At 48.3% G+C, this 18,850-nt stretch overlaps 1 protein-coding gene across 10 annotated transcripts in view; it reads left to right on the plus strand.

Annotated features, from left to right (window-relative positions):
* KLHL13 (kelch like family member 13) overlaps positions 1-18,850 on the plus strand; it is a 160,831-nt gene that overhangs the window by 21,612 nt on the left and 120,369 nt on the right. The window contains exon 1 of one of the 10 annotated variants that reach the window (XM_072626364.1): positions 17,100-17,235. The exons of the other annotated variants lie outside the window; for them this stretch is intronic. The gene's annotated coding sequence lies outside the window, so the exon portion shown is untranslated. Of the gene's footprint in view, positions 1-17,099; positions 17,236-18,850 lie in introns of those variants that run through there. 10 annotated transcript variants of the gene reach the window in all.

An 18,850-nucleotide genomic window follows, 5' to 3' on the forward strand; every position in this document is an offset into this window, starting at 1 on the left:
ACATGGCCCTCTGGATACACTCCAGTCACCTGGGACCTGGAACTCTCTGGCAAGCCCCCATTGCCAAGGGCTCCCAGTATTACTGGGTAGGTGAGGCCCTCTCCCCTCCACTCCTACCTCTCTGTGCTCATCCTCCACACATCCAGTGAATGCACTCTGAGACTCACCACCAGTATGGCCTCTCTCTCCCTGTGGTATTGGCCTACCAGCATGCAGGCCGCCCTCAAACCATTTCAGAGGTATATTCCAACACTGCTACCATGTTCTTTGGCCTCTGTTTTGTACCCAGCACCTTCACAGGTTGGCGATTACTCAGCAGTGTCTCTGAACCTCACTTGCCCTCTCTCCTGCTCCCGCTGGCCATGGTGAAGGACCCTTCCCAAAGGAGGCCTCCTTCCACTCTCAGCTTCATAGCTGAGCTGCAGGTTGCTGATTTTCAAACCTGTCTAACATTTATTAAATTGATTTTTTTATTATTAAAAAAGTGGTGATTGAACCAATTTCCCAGAGAAAGGCCTTGAAGCTATTAGGGAAGGACCTGGAAAAGAACTGCACAGGGTGAGACAGCACGGGATGGGTTGTAATCAGCACCAGCGGATAGAAGATCAGACCTACAGACCCAGAACTCATTTTATAGACAACGCGCAGTCTTGACCAGTCAGAGCAGGCAGGCCCAGCAGTAAAAAGAAAGAGCCCTTCACAAACAAGGCTCATGCTCGCTTTTGTTTAATTTTATTTTTTAAAATTTTACTTATTTATGTGTCTTTCGTTTTCATCATTCACTTCTATAAGATATTGAATTCTTACCCCTCCCAAGATGGCATACAATCCAGAATGTTTACTCTTCCTTGGAAGGAAACCTACCTGAACCTCTTCTAGCTGAAGTGAAGGAGCTGCTCCCTGCCTCTGTTGTAGCACAGAGTGCATGAGCTTTGTGAACGGCTCTTCCTTCAGGACTGAAGTCTAAAGAGATGCTTTGCTGCTGGGTTTGCCTTGTCTTGACTCTAGGGAGGTCTGTATCTCGTGTCCCGTCCAACCTGTGTTTAAGAAGCCTCCGACTGACTCTTGCGTCCTATCTCCTGTAGCATCCCAGGGGATGATAGTGTATTTTAACCATTTCCATCAGTTCCTTCCTCTTCTTTGCCCTGGCTCCTAGTCTGTGTCTCCTGTAGGGCTTTGTAGGCAATCTCTCTAAAGCTCCTCTGAGGGAATTGTTCTGGACCCTGGCCTCTGCTCCACAGGCGTCATGGTGCTAGGGCTCCCAGGAAAGGCAGGGGAAGCCCACAAGGCAGCATTGGGCTTGGCATCACTCTTGGGGGCATAGAATTGGAATGCCATAAAGCTAGCTAAGGACACTCTGACTCCTAGTGTCTGAGGAGAGGGAAGGAGGAGATGGGAGGTCCTTGACTAGCCGGAACCCTGCCTTTCTTTGCCCTGGCCACGCAGTCCTGGAGCTTCCCTCTCATTTACACATCTGCCATCCACTCCAATCAGGTGTTCTTAGCCTGAGGTCCAGGAACTTGTGCTTTCAAATAGTGTGGTAGCTGCCTTTTGATAGAATTGGTTTTCCTGGTCTTCCTATGTATTTGACTGTATACATTTAAAGCTGTTACCCTATGAGGGGGGCATAGGCTAGCCTGCCAAAGGGGCCCGTGGACTACAGAAAAGGTGAAGGAAGAGGCCCTGTGCTTGGGCAGATTCCTTCTAGAAAAGTCTCCTTCGTGCCTTTTTGAGCTCTAAAGAGGATTGGAAGGGGCTGTTGTGGTCTGGCCCCTCTGTGTCTCTAGCTGCTGTCTGCCGGGGACCGTACTGGCTGACTGGGGAAGTCTAAATGCAAAGGAGGCCCAGGGTCCTGGTTCATCCAGACTGGACATTTTAGCCATCAGCTCTGACCCCCTTGGAGTCTCTTTTACCCTGTTCCTCCTTGGTAGGCCCATGACACCAGGAGCCTTGGCTTTCCCTGCGCTTCTTGGGCCCTGGCCTCTCTCTGTCCTCTTGAGTTTACACCATCTGACTACATTTGGTTCTTTGATTTTCTTAACAGGCTTTGGTGGGAAGGCCAGGCTTTCCCACTGCCTTCTGTTGGCCCTGACTGAAGAACCTTGTGAACAGTAGTTGTAAAGTGAAGGACTGGCCACTCCACATGTGCTTTGGCTGGCACAGAAAGGCTCTTGCTGCTTGGAAATTCTTCTCCTGGAGCTGCCATGATAGCACTATCACCCATCCCCTAGCACCTTCCCCTGCTTGAAGTTCTCCTCTTTGTCTCTAAGAGATGTTTTCCAGGAGATAAGGAGCTTGGAGCTGAGAAGGTCCAGGTTCAGATCCCACCTTTGACTAGTTGCCCACTGTGGACAAATCTCTTTGCTTTTCTGAACCATAGTTTCCTCTTCTCAGAAATGGATGTTTTTATGGTCTCTGCCTTCCAGGGTTTTTGTGTTTCAGTTATGATAATACATGGTATCCCAAGTCTCTTAAAAGTATATGAAGATTTTGGGGACAGCCCATAGATGTACCTGGACACTGTTAGTGTGTGATATACGTGTCATTTGTTATTATTAGGGGTCACTGCTAAAACCTACCTCATTCCAGAAACATTGCCACTCAGAGTAGTTTGATCAGATTAGCTGGTTGTAATCTTGGAAGGCTCTGAGAGTATGCCCAGAATGGGCAGTTTCAGTGTCAGGGAGTGGCGCTTGTGAGATAGGCATCAGGGAACAGCAGAGGGCAAGGCTGGTATGAGAACTCCCAGGAAGCATTTGAAGGAACAGAAAGTTGTGAGATGAAGGCGCCAGCCTGGCACCTGGCACAGTAGCAGAGGCTCTCCGAAAGCAGCAGACTCATTCCTGGGCCATTATTGTGGATCCTAACCCTTTGCCTTCCCAGGCCTGTCCCTGGGTCCAGGCCCAGCCTCTCACACATGCTAGTTTGGGGACAATGGCCAAGTGAGTCAATCTTACTGTCTCATATGCTCTAGGTACTTAATACATTTCCTTTTTAAGCAGCTTTGAAATACTATAATTTTCTCGTCATTTGGACGATTACTGAAGGACAGCTATTATGTTTCAATTCTTCTAAGTGAGACCTACCTCTTTTTTCCCAGGACTTGTCTCATTTGCTTTCTCTTTCCCTTCTAAGAACATCTTTCAATCATGAACACCTTTACTCTTGGCCCCCAAAGCTCATTGGTTTGATAAATATTGGGATTGGGGGGCAGATCCTGAGTTGCTCCTCCCCAAATTAACATCAGTCTTTTGCTCTGTTCCCCTATGTAGACAACCAGTGTCTCTTGAGACATGTTTCCCCAAGTGTGCTGACAGCATGCTGTGTGTCTTTGATTACTGGTGCTGGAACACATCTGCTTCCTCCCAGTAGGCTGTCTTCATTCTGGAATTGGGGGTCTGAGCGACAGAGACCAAGGTCTCCCTTGATGGCCCTGAGCATCTCAGTAGAACTGAGATCTGTGAGAAAACTGGAGATGGCTCTGGAGCCTTGCTGGTCATTTCTTGGGTGCTCTTTCTAGTTTTGTTCTGGGAAGTTTTCGTTCCTCTGGTCCGAGGTTGCAAGTATGGGTCCAATCTTGGGTCATTGCCATGAGTTAGAGGAAACTGGGGCTAGTGCAGTATTTCCCAACCTAGATGCTGGAATGATAAAACATGAGGATTCGCAACTGCTGACTGCCCTGGTCTGTCTATGGCTCAGATCCTCAGGAGCAGGACTGAAAGAATGCAGAGCGGAGAGGAAGGCAGGAGGCTGGGCCCTCTGAGTCTAGTCTCAGTAGCATTTCAGGAACTGTGCTAGGCACTGGGGATTCAAAGGCTAGAAGACAACAGTTCCTGCCTTTAAGGATCTTCCATTTTACTGAGGAGCTGCACCACGATGTTCCCAGATGAGTAATGTGAGGTTCATTGAATAGTAGACATTTTGTAGAGAAGCAAAAATTTGCCAGAGGCTCTTGGGTGTCAGGGAATATTTATTGGTCCACGTGAAAAAAAAACCTTCACAGGACAGGATTTGGTTCTAGCCTTGTCTCTCATGCTCAGGACAGAAGCTGGCATGAGCAACCAGGGCTTTGGCTTAGATGCCATCTTCAGTAAGAGCATGATTCCCAGGAAGGAGGAGGGTACGGACTCACTGTTGTCCTCGTTAACCTTTGGACCTTGCCTACTCCCTCCCCTTTGCCCATCACCCCCAGGGGCTGTGGCAATGAAGCCCATCTCTGGATTACCTTCCGCACTGGAATTCAAGCTCCTGGCCCAAGGATTTGACTGCCCAAGGGGGACTTTGCCTGCTTCTCTCTTCTCTCTCTCTTATATAATAGCCATTGCTGCCTGTGTCTTAGTGCCATGTGACTGGCACTGGCCAAGGTGCTGAGGCTAGAAAGACCAAAAGAGTCCTGCCCTCCAGGAACTTCCATTCTCTTGGGAAGGATATAGCATGTCCACAGGTAAACAGAAAAGATATTCAAAGGAAGTACAAGCTGCCTCCGGGGGGTGGGAAAGGCTCTAGCCTCCCAGGAAATTCAAACAGAATTTGGGGAGGAGGTGCTGCTTGAACTGATCTTTGATGGGAATGAGGACATCTGAGAGGCGGAGCTGAGGAGGGTGGGCATCTTGGGCATGGAGGGCACAGAGATGGGAATGTCACATGGGAAGCAGAGCAACTCAGTCAATTTGGCTGGACTGGAGAGCAGGGAAGGGAATAACACAGGATAAAGCTGGAAAGGGAAGTCCGCGCCTAGTTGTGAGGAGCCCAGTGCCAAGCAGAGGAGTTTGTGTTTGATTCTAGAGATGATGGAGGTGATAGATGATTGGAGCGTGACTTGGTGAGTGAGGTCTGCGCTTTAGGAATATCTCTTTAGTGGGTATGTGGAGTATAGATTGGCAAGGCAGAGACCTGTTTGCAGTTCAGGTGACAGGGCTGGGGGCTGGTGTAAATGGAGAGGAAGGTTGTGGATGGGAGAGATGTGGAGGCTGAATTCACAAGACTTTGACAAATGATCAAATTTGGCAGATGAGGGGGAGGGATAAGTCAAGGATGATACCTTGGGAGCCCAGAAGGAGGTGGTGTCCTTAATACTCTCTAGGGAAGTTTGGAAGAGGAGTACTTTGAGGGGTGAAAGGTAATGAATTCTGTCCTGGGCAAGTTGACTGTGAAATGTCCACTAGGCACTTTGTAATTTGGCCTTGAAGCTCAGGAAAGAGAGTGGGGTTGGATCTAGGAGCCATTAGCACAGAGGTGATAGTTGAAGCCATAGGAGTTGATGACATTGAGAGAGACTGCAGAGAGAAAAGAGACAAGGGCCCAGGACAGGACGCTGGAGAACGTCAGTGGCTTGGTGGTACCAGACTGATGAAGACTGAGCAAAGGAAACTGATGGCGAGTGAGCGGTGAAACGGGAGAGAGTATCAAGGAGAGGAGGGAGGCGACCATCAGTAAAGGCCACAGTGACGTCAGGAGGGCTCAGGACTGAGAACAGGCTGATAAGAAATCCTTGTACCTCTGGAGAGCGCAGCTTTAGCCGGGTAGTTGGGAGCCAGTCGACTTTGTTAGACAGCTTTAGGTGTCGGGGAGAGGTGGTCAGAATTGATGATATGCTTGGATCCTGGCTATGTCATGTATTAGGCCATGTGTGACCTTTGGCACCTCTGGGGGCCTCCCTTTCTTCTTTCTTCGGTTTCTCTCCCCCCCCCCCCCCCCCCCCCCCCCCCCCCCCGCCCCCAGCTCCTAATACAACTCCTCTGACTGGTCCGCTCTGGGGTCTCTGGTCACCTTCACTCTACATGGGAGCAAGAATCCTGGAGGCCCCCCATTCTCCTCCTTTGGCTTCCCCCTGATTTGCTTCTGGTGCCAAAATTGAGCTTTGAGGACGTTGGCCTTTGGGGTTCATTTTCCTCATCTGTGAAGTGAGATTCCCATCTCTAGCCCTATCTACTTAGCCGGCAGGATTATTGGGGATAGCAGATTATAGCATGGGTGGGAGAGTGCTTCTGCTTTGTAGAAGCTGCCAAGAGGAGGAGGGGGTGGGGGGAAGGGGAGAAAGAGAAAGAGGGGGAAAGAGGGAAGAAGGAAGAATTCCTTGGAGTCAGTGTTTCTCTGAGCTCTTGCTTCAGTATTTTTGCCTGCTGGCCTCATTTGGCAGTATTTCCTGTTCCTTCTCAGAAAATAAGGGGAACTGGCTTCAAGTAGTGGCCCTTACTGCAGTGGGGGCAATCAGTCAAGTGTTCAGTGATGCCCTACTGGGTGCAGGCCCTGTGTGGTGGGTGGCCTACCCAGGAGGAGGGAGGAGTGCTGGGGCCAGAGCTGCACCTTGAAGGACACCTCACATCCCATTTCTTTCTTCTCACAGTTATGTGGCAAAGGGCAATTTGAAATTGTTTTTGAGGTCAATGAGCTGCCCGTCCTGCCAGCTGCCTGGGCAGCCTCCACCCTCTCCCCCCAACACATTGGGGTGGGCTGTACCACTAAAATCCAGTCCTAGAGAGTTGGATGGCAAACTCTTTCTCGCCTCAGTCATCGGGATTAATTTCCAAACTAAAATATTTATGATACTTTGAAGGAATATGGAGCCCTAAAGTCAGAGAATTCAGATTACCTTTGAATCCTGGCTGTGTGACCTTGGACAAGTCCCTGCCTGTTCCTCACTCATTTGCCAAATGATGGAATCTAACTAGAACAGGGCTCCTTCACTTAGTTTGTGCTGTGTATCCTTGGGTGGTCTGCCCGCCAAAGCCTAGGGATGGACCCCTTCTCAGAACCATGTCTTCAAGTCATTGAAGGGAATGTGGAGTTTCAGTTAGAGGCGAGTCAAAAGAACCATCATTTTTTCCTATCTAAGTGTTCAGTTCCCTCCCCTCCCCCCATCTATCCACAGAGGCCTTGGGGCTAAGAGACCTTGAATGAGACCCTTTCCATCATGGGCATGGGCTTTCCTCAAAACATGTAGCATTTGGGCCTGCCTGCTGACCCTCCACCTGTGGGGCTTGGGGTTTCTTTATTGGTCACAGAGGAGGTAGAAGTATGTGATCTCATTATGTAATTATTTTATAGAAACAGTATTTAATGAGGAAGAGGCTGTTAATAACCAGAGAAAGTGAATTTTAAACTAAGAAACACAAGTAGAAAAGAAGAAAGTGAAAGCGCCAGTTCTTGAGGCATTTTCCAATAAGATGACTGACTCATTGGACACTGATTTTTAAAGTTAGAGAGGACGACATAACCCCGTGTGTTACACAACACATCTGAGGTGCTCCCGGCTGATGGCAGAGTGGGGCCTTGAGCTCTGGACTCCTATCTGCCAGTGAGGAAAGAGCCTGCTTCTCAAGGGCAGGTGGTGGCCTGAATCTCCTGGGACTAGCCCCTCACAAACTCGCTCTTTTTTCATAGCACAGGCTGTGGGGGAAGACCTGTTGCTCAGTTTCAGTGATGTATAAATTAAGAGGAGCAGAAGAGCTGGAGTGGATGGCAGAGAGAAATAAGCAAATGGTAGCCTTTGCCCTTCTTTGAATACCATTACCTTGACCTGCTCTAGATAATGGGGTAATTGGCAATATGAGCCCTTCTCTTTGCTCAGGAAATAGCCCAGTTGGGATTAGAAGCAATGATACTTTGGTTACAGTAGGTCTGCTGGTAATGGCTTCTGGGCTGCCTCTTCCTTCCTTGAAAAGGGAGAAGTATTCTAATCCTGGTGGGGAGATGTTTTGGAAAAGCTTTGTGTGTCATTTTCTCCCTCATCTTCTTCCTTTCGGTGACAATAGTTTTGGCTTTGCTGTACCCCCACCCCCAGTCTTTATCAATATGTCCATTATATAGATCCACAAAGTTCTGCGGAAACTGAGCTTGCTTTTGGAGTATGTGTACACATGTGGACTTTAGTAAGTGTGTCCACTTTAGAGCCTCCCCCCTCTTTTCCTCAGGGCTCCCAAGAGATGGGCTAGTTATTGTTTAGTCGTGCCCAACTCTTCATGACCCCATGGGCTACGGCATGCCAGGCCCTTTTCTCCTCCACTATGTTTCAAAGTCTGTCTTGCTCCCATGACCCTCCAACACTCTCTATCCATCTCATCCTCTTCCATCCCCTTTTCCTTTGGCCTTCAATCTTTCCCACCACCAGGATCTTTTCCAATGAGGCTCATCTTCTCATTATGGGACCAAAGTATTTAAGCTTCAGCTTCCGTATTTGTCCTTCCAGTAACTAGCCTGAATTCGTTTATTTTAAGTATTGATGATTTGATCTCTTTGCTGTCTAAGGGACTCTCCAAAGTCTTCTCCAGAGCCACAGTTCGAAAGCATCGATTCTGTGGTGCTCAACTTTCCTTGTCATCCAACTCTCACAGCCTTACATTGCTACTGTCAAAGCTGAAGCTTTCTCTATGTGGACCTGTGTTGGGAGGGTGAGGTCTGTGCTTTTCCTTACGTTGTTTGAATTTGTCATAGCTTTGGTATCTTTTTACTTCATGGCTGCCATCGCCATCTGCAGTGATCTTTGAGCCCAAGAAGATAAAATCTGACACGACTTCCATTTCTTCTCCCTCTGTTTGCCAGGAAGTGATGGGACTAGTTGCCAGAAGCTAGTCTAGGGGAAAGTCAGGTCTGGAAAGGTGAAAATGAGTAGCTACTCAAGGTCATTATCCATGGCATCTCACAGCTCACATTTGAGCCCTGGTTCTCAGACTCCAAGTCCAGTGACCTTCCTAGAGCACCAGATCCTAGCAGTAGCCAGCATCTTCAGGACAGTCCTCATAAAAAGGCAAAGTTGATGTATTTGAGAGCTTTTTATGTAGCAGAATAAGCCTAGAGGCAAACATTCAATCTTTCCTCAAAGTTATACAAAAGCTTGAAAAATCCTTAGAGAAGGAACTTTTCTAATCAAAACTTTTGTTTTAAGAGAAAGGTACAGAGCTAGGATCCCCAGTAACTGTCTTGGAGGAATGGAGGGGGGAGTAATGATGTGTTGCCACATGGGGCTCCAGAGAACAAGTAGGGAGTAGTGAGTCTGAGGGGTGTCAGAGAAGGCAGACTTCAACTTACTGTCAGGAAATGCTTTCTAAGAATGAGAGCTGTCCTGGAGGTGAAGGGCTGTCTGGGAAGGGGAATGGGTCCCACTCCTCAGAGGGGTCTTTGAGTGGAGACTGGGGACCCCTTGTTGGGCTGAGGGAATTCCTGCATGAACTCTCTGACCTCTGAGGCCCTCCCCAGCACTGAGATGGAGGGGTGTGCGGGAGTGAGTGTGTACAGTGAACACACTCCAGGAGGGCAGCCAGAGATGGCCTGAGACAAAGCTGCCTGGGGTCCTTGGATGTCCTGTCTGGAGGTGTTCACTTAGCCTTTCACCCAGGGGATCAAGATCACTTGTTTCTTTAAATGGCCAGAAAGGCATCCTAGGGGTGACTGTTTGTGCTGGCCATTGTGGTAGGCTGGGCGGCATTCTTAGAATAGGATTGCCAAGGAGGCGAACATAGGCGAACACAAGGGAGCTGCTCGCTTGGTTGCTAGCACTCTGAGTGTAGCTCACATGGGCAGCCCACTCTCTATCGATTTCAAGCCCGAGCTCCTCATTTCTCTAATTTTTCCCAGTCTGAAAATTGGCTTCCTTTACCCAGAAGACCAAAGCACTATCAGACTTGAGTTAACCCTGTTCTCTTACCTTGTCTCTCTGGTTGGCATGTGTGTTCTGGGGTGTGAGGGTTGGTGTGGGATGTGAGGTCTGGAGTGGGCCAGGGCCAACGGTCTGGGCTGTGAAGGCTGGAGAAGCCAGGGCCAAGGGTCTGGGCTGTGTGGACCCAGGCCAAGGGTCTGAGTTCAAAACCTGTCTCTGCTACTTACTACCTGTCTTAGGGTGGCTAAGACACTCAGTGAATCTGGGCCTTAGTTTTCTCTTGCATAAAATGAGGAAGGTTGGGACTGGAGAACCTCTGAGCATGAAGTGCTTTCCCTAAGATCACAGAAGGGTGATGATGGCTACTAGTATGCGACCATGATGATGATGATGATGATGATGATAAGACAGTTGGAAAAGAGGCCCCTGGACTGGGGCATTGGGCCATCCCAGGACCACTTCAAGACTTATGGTTACCTGTTTTTAGCATATTTTGGCCTTGAGGGAGAAACCAAGCCCCTGGCCTGTCTCCCAGACTCACAAGGGCCAGGCCTCAGAGCTGAAGTTTAACTGAAAGGGGATGGCAGTCAGGGAGTGCTGCTGCTCTGGTGGTTCACTTGGGCCAGGTCAGCCTATAGGACATGGGGCCTGGCTGGGCTGCAGTTTAGGGCCTTGCAGTGAGTAGGTTTCAGTTGGGTTAGGCTTAGTGGCTCCATAGTTGGATCTTTTCTGGGAGGCTAATTTGAAAGTTCACAGGTCATTTATTTGTTGGGCTCTGTGGTAACTCCTTCTCAGAGACTGTTTACAGTATCTGAACCTCTCCTCCTCTCCCTTTCCCTACTCTCTTCCCTTCTCCCTCTTTGTCTCTTGCCTTTCTACATTTTTGTTAGATCCTCTCCCCCCTTCCTTCTTTCCTCCCTCTTCCTAAAAAGACCAAGGTCTCCCATTGCATCCTGGCTTATCTCCAGTCATCCTGATGAATATCTGGTCACTGGCTCAGGAGGAGATACTGAGGCTGGTGACCTTGCACAGCCCCTCCCTCCCTCAAATCAAAGTCAAGTGCCAGTCATGCCATCTTTTCTCTGATGTCATGGTCCTCTTCGAAAATGAAGGATGAACACAACAACAACCCTCCTCTTCCTCCTCCTTCCTGTCCTCCTTCTGCTCCCCTTTCCCCTCCTTTTCCTCCTCCTCCTTTCCTTTCTGCATTTCTACCCTTTGTGAAATGCTCCTGGGCTTAGGAAGACTAACCTTTGACCAGGGATCCTCCTGGTAAGATCCCAGCCTGCTTTACTCCAAAGAGGTATTTTAATGGAATGGGGATCCCAAGCTGTTTTGGTCTCCTGGCCTATGCTTTCATACCTAATAAGGTTTACAGAAGTGTTAATTAAGTTGTTAAAACTGTTTCCCAGAGAAGCTTGACTTCTCTCCTCGGGCCCTCAGGTAGTGACCGGAGGACTCCCTTGGCATCCTTCCCTGATATCACTGCCCCACTCCCATGCCTGTCAGGAGGGCTTTGGTACAGTTATTAGTGAACAGATTCTTTCATACAAATATTACCTACAGAATGGTGAAATGAACACGTAGTCACATTCAGTGACCTGTTGACATCAGTGTGCTGCTGGGGGGTAGTGGCATGGTAGTGAGGTATTGTGGGCAAGGAGGCTTTTTAGCACTTGATGGCCAGGGGGATGTCTTCTAGCTGTACTTCTGCAAACCTGTGATCCTGCATGCAAGAGGCTTGGACACAGGGAGGGCATCAAATTGGATTGGCATGGAAGGAAAGTGCAGAGCACAAAGACTTGGCTTAATGTTGGATCCCTGAGTTGTGGTATTGAGACTAGCCAGTGATCCCTGGCTCTCTGAATCCCCTTTCCCTCTTCATCCCCTGGTTCCAGAGACTAAGGCTGCCTGTGACACTCAAGAACTGCAAGGTTGCCAGTCTCTGAGAGATCATTGCAGCCTAAGGTGTACCTGTGGCATAAATCCTATCTTTAGTGTGCCTGATGTGGTCATTCATTCTCTCCAGGGAAGAGCAAGTCACTGTTCTTTGAAATAATGGGCAGCTCTAGTTGTCATCTGGGTTTTCTGTAAGCTTTTATGCCCAGGATTTGCGAGTAGAATTCTCTCTTCAGAGCCTCCAGCAGCTCCACCACACCAGCAATCCTCCTCACCCCAGGACCGCCACTCAGGGCTGAGATCTGGAGATCAGCTGCTTGATTACCCCAGGCTCTTTAGGCCAAGGGCTCTGCTGTTACCCTGGGGCCTGGGCTAGGGCTGGACCCTGCTCCCTTCTCACCCAGGTGAAAGAGCTTTCTCATTCACCTTTGAAGCTGTCTTTTGCGTTTATGATTTGAGGAATCTGGGAACTGCAGCTGCTGCCTGTCATTCTGCTCCCTGAAGCCTACTCCAGTCCTGTCCCTGCCATGGCCCAGGCTGGGCTGCACTCTGCTCTGAACCTGATGTGATAGACCTTTCCTGTCAGCCTTCTTGGCTATCTTGGGCTAGAAATCTCTTTCACTCTGTCGCTGTGTGGCTTCTGCTGCTCTAGAATTTGTTTAGAGTCATTTTTTACAGGTATTTTATGGGTTATGGGAGTAGAGCTAGAGCAGATCTGTCCTTCTACTCCACCATCTTGGCTCCACCCCTGAAACTGAGTTTTTTAATCCAATTTAATCCTAACTTTACATTTGACCATTGTAGTTCAATTCAGTTGATAACTAACCCAGTGATGATTGCTATCTCTCTAGTGTGAGGCCCAGACTGGCCAAACTGTCGCCAGGAAATGATGCTGGGAATGAATTTTTCTAACCCCAACAAGTCTTGAAGTTTATTTACTATGAAGTAAAAGGCTACAGCAGGGGTGGGGAACCTGAAGCCTTGAGGCCACATGTGGCCTTCTAGGTTCTTGGGTGCAGCCTTTTGACTGAGTGCAAGTTTTGCAGAACAAACCTGTTTATGAAGGGGATTTGTTCTGTGAAGTTTGGATTCAGTCAAAGGGCTGCACTTGAGGACCTAGAGGGTCACATGTGACCTTAAAGTCGCAGGTTCCCCACCCCTGGGCTAGTGATCTGCATCAGGGAAAGGAGGTGCCAAACCAAAGGAATCTCACATTCCTGAAGTACTGAATGAGTGGGGAAATAGTAGAGGTACGTACAGCTTGCCCCTTCTTGGCAGGCTCCTTACTGTGCAAGGCCTATGGGATTCCTTCCCAGTTTCCCATTGCAAGCACCCAGCTTGACTTCTCTCCTGAGCTGGTCACTAAGTGCACTTGGGAGATGAGAAGCAGGCCAGGACAGCAGGATTCTCAAGCCTGAGCTGAGCCTCCCTGCATGCCACTCTAGGCTGCTTTCTGGGCAGAGGCATGTATGTCAGGAGGAAATCTGAAAGTATTTCACCTCCCTCCCTGCCCTTCTGACCCGTGGAGCCCTGTTTTTCTCCAGGCACAAGCGCGGCAGGGGCTGCTTGGGGCTTTGAACTTCTGCCTTTTCTTTCCCAAGTCCTCTGTCCCCTGTAAGGCTCCACCCCCTCTGTCAGCCTCTGGGCCTGAGATGACACAGAGATTCATTTTCTGCTTGAACAAGGATGGGCACAGGTGCCTCCCCAGATGGCAGCCTGGGCAGACTTGTTTCTTTCACTTCTCAGGAGCTCCAAGATGTGATGGCAGATGGAGCAGGAGAGAGAGAAAGCATTCATAGAGTTCCTACTATGTGCCAGGGCCCATGCTAGGTGCTTTAAGATTCCAGGAAAACCTGACCCATAGGGTCAAAGAGTGTTTGGTGTAAATATGATGAACAATACATTATAGCAGCACAGGGAAATGTGTCACCATTTCACATAATACACCAAGATAATTTGCTGCAGCATGGCATGTGGTAGAACTGGTCCATCTTGGACACTAGCCAGTGAGTTTAGTTACCTGAAGCTGTAGAGGACGGCTAAGTGGTGCAGAAGGTAGAGTGCTGGACCTGGAATCTGGAAGACCTGGGTTCAAATACAACCTAAGATACTTTATGACCCTGGGCAAGTCCGTTAACCTCTTTTGGCCTCAGTTTCCCTAACTGTGAAATGGAGATAACAGTAATACCTACCTCTCAGGATTGTTATGAGGATCAATGAAATGATCATTGTAAAGCCCTTAGCACAGGGGCTGGAGCCCAGTAGGCATTTAACAGATGCTTTTCCCTTTTCAGATAGCATTGACCCAGCACGTGTTGATACGGACGGTGATGTGCCTAAAGAGTGTTGTCTCTTCTCTCTGTGGTGCAGGAAGTTAAAGAGTTATGTGTTCATTTCTATGTTTTCTAGGGGAACATGGTGCTATAGAATTATTTAAAATAGAGTGAATCAATGAAGGATCTATGACTGCATTAAGAACTAGACCAAGTACCACGTGCACAAAAAAGCATTCTGTCCCTGCCTTCAGTGGGGAGACACTGTGGCCATAGATCATTACGTAGGTAAGACATGTAGAGTCAATAGAAAATAGCCTTTGTTAGCTAAGAAGGAAAGTAGTGAGAGGTGGGGAGCCTGGGCAAGGCCTCCCGTGTAAGGTGGCATCTGAACGGAGAGAGATTTACTTGGATCCTGTGGTCAAGGTGCCACCTAGGAGCTCTTGGCTCATGCTGTGGAAGGAATGGAATGTACTTCTGCGATGCCATCTCCCTGGACGTAGGCTGTTTGATGCAATACCACTCCCTACCCATACTGCTGCCTATTTTACTTCTTGGTCCCGATTTTCTGGTGTCTGAGTCTGCTAAGATAGACTCTTGGAGTATTTACATGACATTTACCAAATATGTAAAAGGTAGTTTGGGCAGGCAGGGCCCTGCTAACAGCAGGAGTTGGGATTGGGGTGGGGTGGTCAGGAGCTATCCTCTAGAACATGGTCCTCAGGCCTTGGCACCAGGGATTCCAGGAGTTGGAGGGAGAGGGAGTGCATTCTGGTCACGGGGGCAACTAATGCAAAGGCATGGAGACATGGACAAGGATGGGGACAGGGGCAGGCCCAGGCACTTCCTGTGTGGGGAATGAGAAACCAGCTGGGTTTTAGAGTTTGAGGAAAGGAGCAAATGAAGGAAGCCTGGGAAGGAAGGAAGGGCTTTCAGTGCCCAATAGAGGACTTTGTATGTAATGTTAGAGGCAATTGGGAGCCATTGGAGTTTATCGAACCAGGGAGATGTGATCAGATCAAGTGCAACGACAGCTTTGATTTCCCTTAAAATGTTACTGATATCTTTGATTTTTCTATCACCTTCATTTCCAAATACATCCCTCCTTTCTTCTCCCCTCCCTAGAGTCACTTCGAATAATAAAAATAATAAAAAGAGGGAAACAAAGCAGTTCAGCAAAACTAACCAATATAGCAACTGAATCTCGGGGTATTCAGCACTTCTTAAATTGTGGGTCGTGATCCCACGCGCCATTGAAGAAGGGCTGGCCAGTGGGAAAAGTTTAAGAAGCCTTGGACTGTACCATCCAGGTTCCATACCCACAGTGTGCCACTTATGCAAAAAGCAAACAGAAACCAAACAAACTTGCCACTCTTCTTTGTGGCTATCTTGGTCCTTGACATTTCCCAGCATCCATTTTCCTTTGTGTGAGACCCTTCTTCCCCTTCTTGTGGCTGTGGTCATTGTGTATGTGGTTATATTGATTCTGCTTGATTCGCTTTGCCTTCGTTTATGTGGATCTTTCCTTGCATCTCCATGTTTTTCCCTCTCACACCCATGCATTCACACACATATAGGCACAACTTTCTTATGGCACAGTAATAGTCCATTACTGTTCAATAGACATTCCATCCATGTCCCGTCATTTATCCATTCCCCAATGGATGGGGACCTTTTTTGTTTCCGGTTTTTTTCTGACCCCAAATGTTGCTCTTACAGTTTTGATGTAGTACATTCCTTCCTGGAACTGTTAGATGGAATCTTGACTTCATCCACTATCCAGCAGGGGGCCATTCCCCAGACCCTCCAGCAGTGATTGGGAGCACTCGCTGGGGTTGGACTTGGGTGGGGGACGGACCACATGCTAAGATACCTTGGGATGAGAAGGTGCCCAGGTGGTTTGCGACCTTCAGCGTCCTGTACTCTTTGTTCCCGTTAGTCATTCTTGACAAAGTTTACAGATGGGATGAGAAACCTTCTGTTTGTTTTGATTTGCATTTCTCTTGAGGCATTCTTTCTTAGAGTGGTCAGAATTTTCTTGATAATCAGGATCTCCCTCTCTTCCTAATGATAGATATCACTTCTGGTTGTAGAAATTGTGAGTGAGAATAGTCATTGCCAACCTCGTGGAAGGTGGAATCCTGTAAGTTGTGTCTGATTTCAGGGCTCATCTGGCAGGCTGCTGATCTGTACATATAATGAATCCTTGAAAGTTCATCTGGTTTTAGCATTTTTTTAGATGATTTCATGGCATCAAACTTCCAGACACAATTGGGAGTGTTCTGGGGTATTGCAAACGTGACAGCTGTGGAGGTGTGCAGGGATTGATCTTTGCATACCAGAGAGGGCATGACCCAGATGACAGGTGGTGCTTCTGTTAAAAATCTGATGACCAGGAAATCATTGATGAGTGCTAACCACATGACTGGTTTCTTGTCTCTAGAAAAACACAAAAAGGAAACTGGCAACCTTTCCCAGGTGACTGTCTATGACTGACCCCCATCTGCAGTCACAGTGCAAGCGGGAGAGGTGGACTAAGGGCTTCCAGGTTTCGCACACACATTCCTCTCATCTCCCCGCCTTCAGTAGGCAGGCAAGGGTTCTTGTCCCTATTTATATATGATGAAAATGGAGCCCAGAAGTCTACTAATAATGGTAGTAACCTCAGTGAAATCCATGGGAATGAAAAAGTGATGGGTCTAACTGTCCACACTGGACACAGTGGATAAACACCATATCTGTAGCCTGATGTGTCACCCTTGGGGTTGGTCAGCACTGGGCAGGTGCTATAGACTGGCAGGCAGCTACTTGCCATGGAGGAGACCAGGTGTACACATCTCATGGTTATCTCAGACTGCTTGACGCTGTGAAGGCTGATCACTTCATTATTTTTTTGAAAATGTAGACTTCATTTTATTTAGGGTTATTTTATACAGGTTTAAATAATATCTAGTTTAATCTAGAACAAGACAGCTCCCCCTCAGTGAAACCCTGGCCTTAAGGATATTTGTTCTACATATTTAGCAAGAAGGTCCATTAAATATGGAAGCTTTTCAACCTTGTGGCACTGACGTGATCATCTACGCAGGACATCCTTCCAAAGTTACAGTTAAGGGCCCTCGCGGTTTCTCAGCAATACAAACCCAGCTGAGATCTTCTAGTTCATCTGCTTGACATTCGTGTTTAATGCCTGGAAGTTTCTTTTCGATTGCCTCCTTGGAGCTTGCCCAGATCATTTTAGTTTTGAGAAGTGCCAGTTCTGGTGCCCATAGAAAAAACACCAACTCTTCTTTTCTTGATTCCTTTGTTTCAGAGTTTATATCCTATAACGCACAATCACAATCCTTTTCAAGAAGGATTCCCACAAAATGCTTCAAAGGGTCTGTAATGGTTACGCCAACATCTCCCACTACGGTCTCTTTGCCTTCTTCCACAACGATACATTTTTTGTCAGCGCTGGGACGAAAGGTGACTGCTTTCTTTCTTTTCTTGATTTTTTCTGGTGTGGAACATTTCTGAACCTTCATATCATAGAAAATGTGGCACACTTCATCAGCTATTTGCACTTCCGAGGCCAGCTTTCCAAAGGGGACTGTCTGGAGCATGGTCTGGTATCTGGGCTGGCTGGGGCTGGAAGGAGGGAGAGCTGAGAATCTAGGCGCTGCTATGGTCCAGAGTGGGGAGGAACATCTTTCTCCTGGGAGCCTGAGGAAGGGAGAGAGGCGGTGGCGGGCAAGGCTGTCGGGGAGAGCGAGTGGTTGAACAAGTGAGAGAGGGAGGGAAAGAGGAAAGGAGCAGTTGAGCACGTCAGGTGAAAACGCTGCACATATCACACTCCTGGCCCTGCTTCACTGGCTAGTCTAGGGCTGATCACTTTAACACCATGATGTTTTCAGTGATGCCATGTAGGGATTCATCATGGTGGAGCACCGTGGGCTGGGAATAGTCAGGGGTAAACCCCAAAGGGCTATGCGAAGTTGCCTGCTTGCCTAAGTAGACTTAAACATATTACTACCAGTGATGCCTAGTGTACAAGAAATGGCTTCAAAGACATCAGTGAGGTCATGGGTGAGCAGAAGAGGAGCTAGGCTGCTCTTGAAAGAGAGATGCCAGCCCAAATACACACTGCCTCAGTCCTGCTCTTCCGGAGGTGAAAGTCAGGCCTCCAGCCTATGGGGGAAGCCTTGGTAAAGGATTTGGGGATGGATTTGGTGGGGGAACTGCACGTAAGGATACCAGGGATGAGAAGGTGCCCAGACAGTTTGGGACCCTCACTGATGGATGGCTGCCATGTCCTCTACTGATAGACTCGGCTCAAGCAGAATCCCATTGGACACCTAGGATGGAGGAGTGAGTGGATGGTCATGGTACACTTTTATTTTTTTAAAGATTCCAGTGATTGAGGGAGGTAGAGGTTAGCGGTCCCTACATGTATGAAAAGATTTAAAAACATGTAACAATTTGAATGTTCAAATGTTGTTGATATGCTTTGTGTCAGAACAGCCTAAATTTTTGCATCATTTTTGATTACGTCAAAGTACAAAGATATCATAGGATGGAGGATTATGGCTTCCGATTAGAGAATTTTAGGGTAGAACAGTTCCATACATTGTGCCACCTTGTGAGCCAGATGTGGTTCCTCATCAAGACCCTGTCCTTCATTGTGTTCATGGGGTTCATGCTAAAGAACTTGGGCTTGAACCCTGGGGGGTGGGGTGGGAAGGGTGCAGCCAGCATTCTGCCATCCCTGCCAAGCCTGGGCTGAGGAGAGGCAGCCAAGTGCCAGCTGCCCTTGAGAGCTGAAAGAAGACCCTGCTGGGGCTTGGACTCCAGAGGCTCTGACTCTACATGGGGGAAACCAGCATTCACAGTACCAGCTTCTTTTACAAGTTTATGGGTGGGGGGGAAAGGATGTTTTCTTCCTTTAGACCAATTTGGGCTAAATTGGGAAATCATGTGGGAACTGTGACGGGCCAGGGAGGAGCCAAAGGAAAGCTGGCCTGGCTTTTCCTGTTGAGAGTAAACAGGAAGAGGAAAGCAAGCATTGGTGGAGCATCCCCCCTCCCCCCAATCCCAGCCAAGA

This window comes from Notamacropus eugenii, chromosome X (genome assembly GCF_028372415.1).
Source record: "Notamacropus eugenii isolate mMacEug1 chromosome X, mMacEug1.pri_v2, whole genome shotgun sequence".
Taxonomy (NCBI): Eukaryota; Metazoa; Chordata; class Mammalia; order Diprotodontia; family Macropodidae; genus Notamacropus; species Notamacropus eugenii.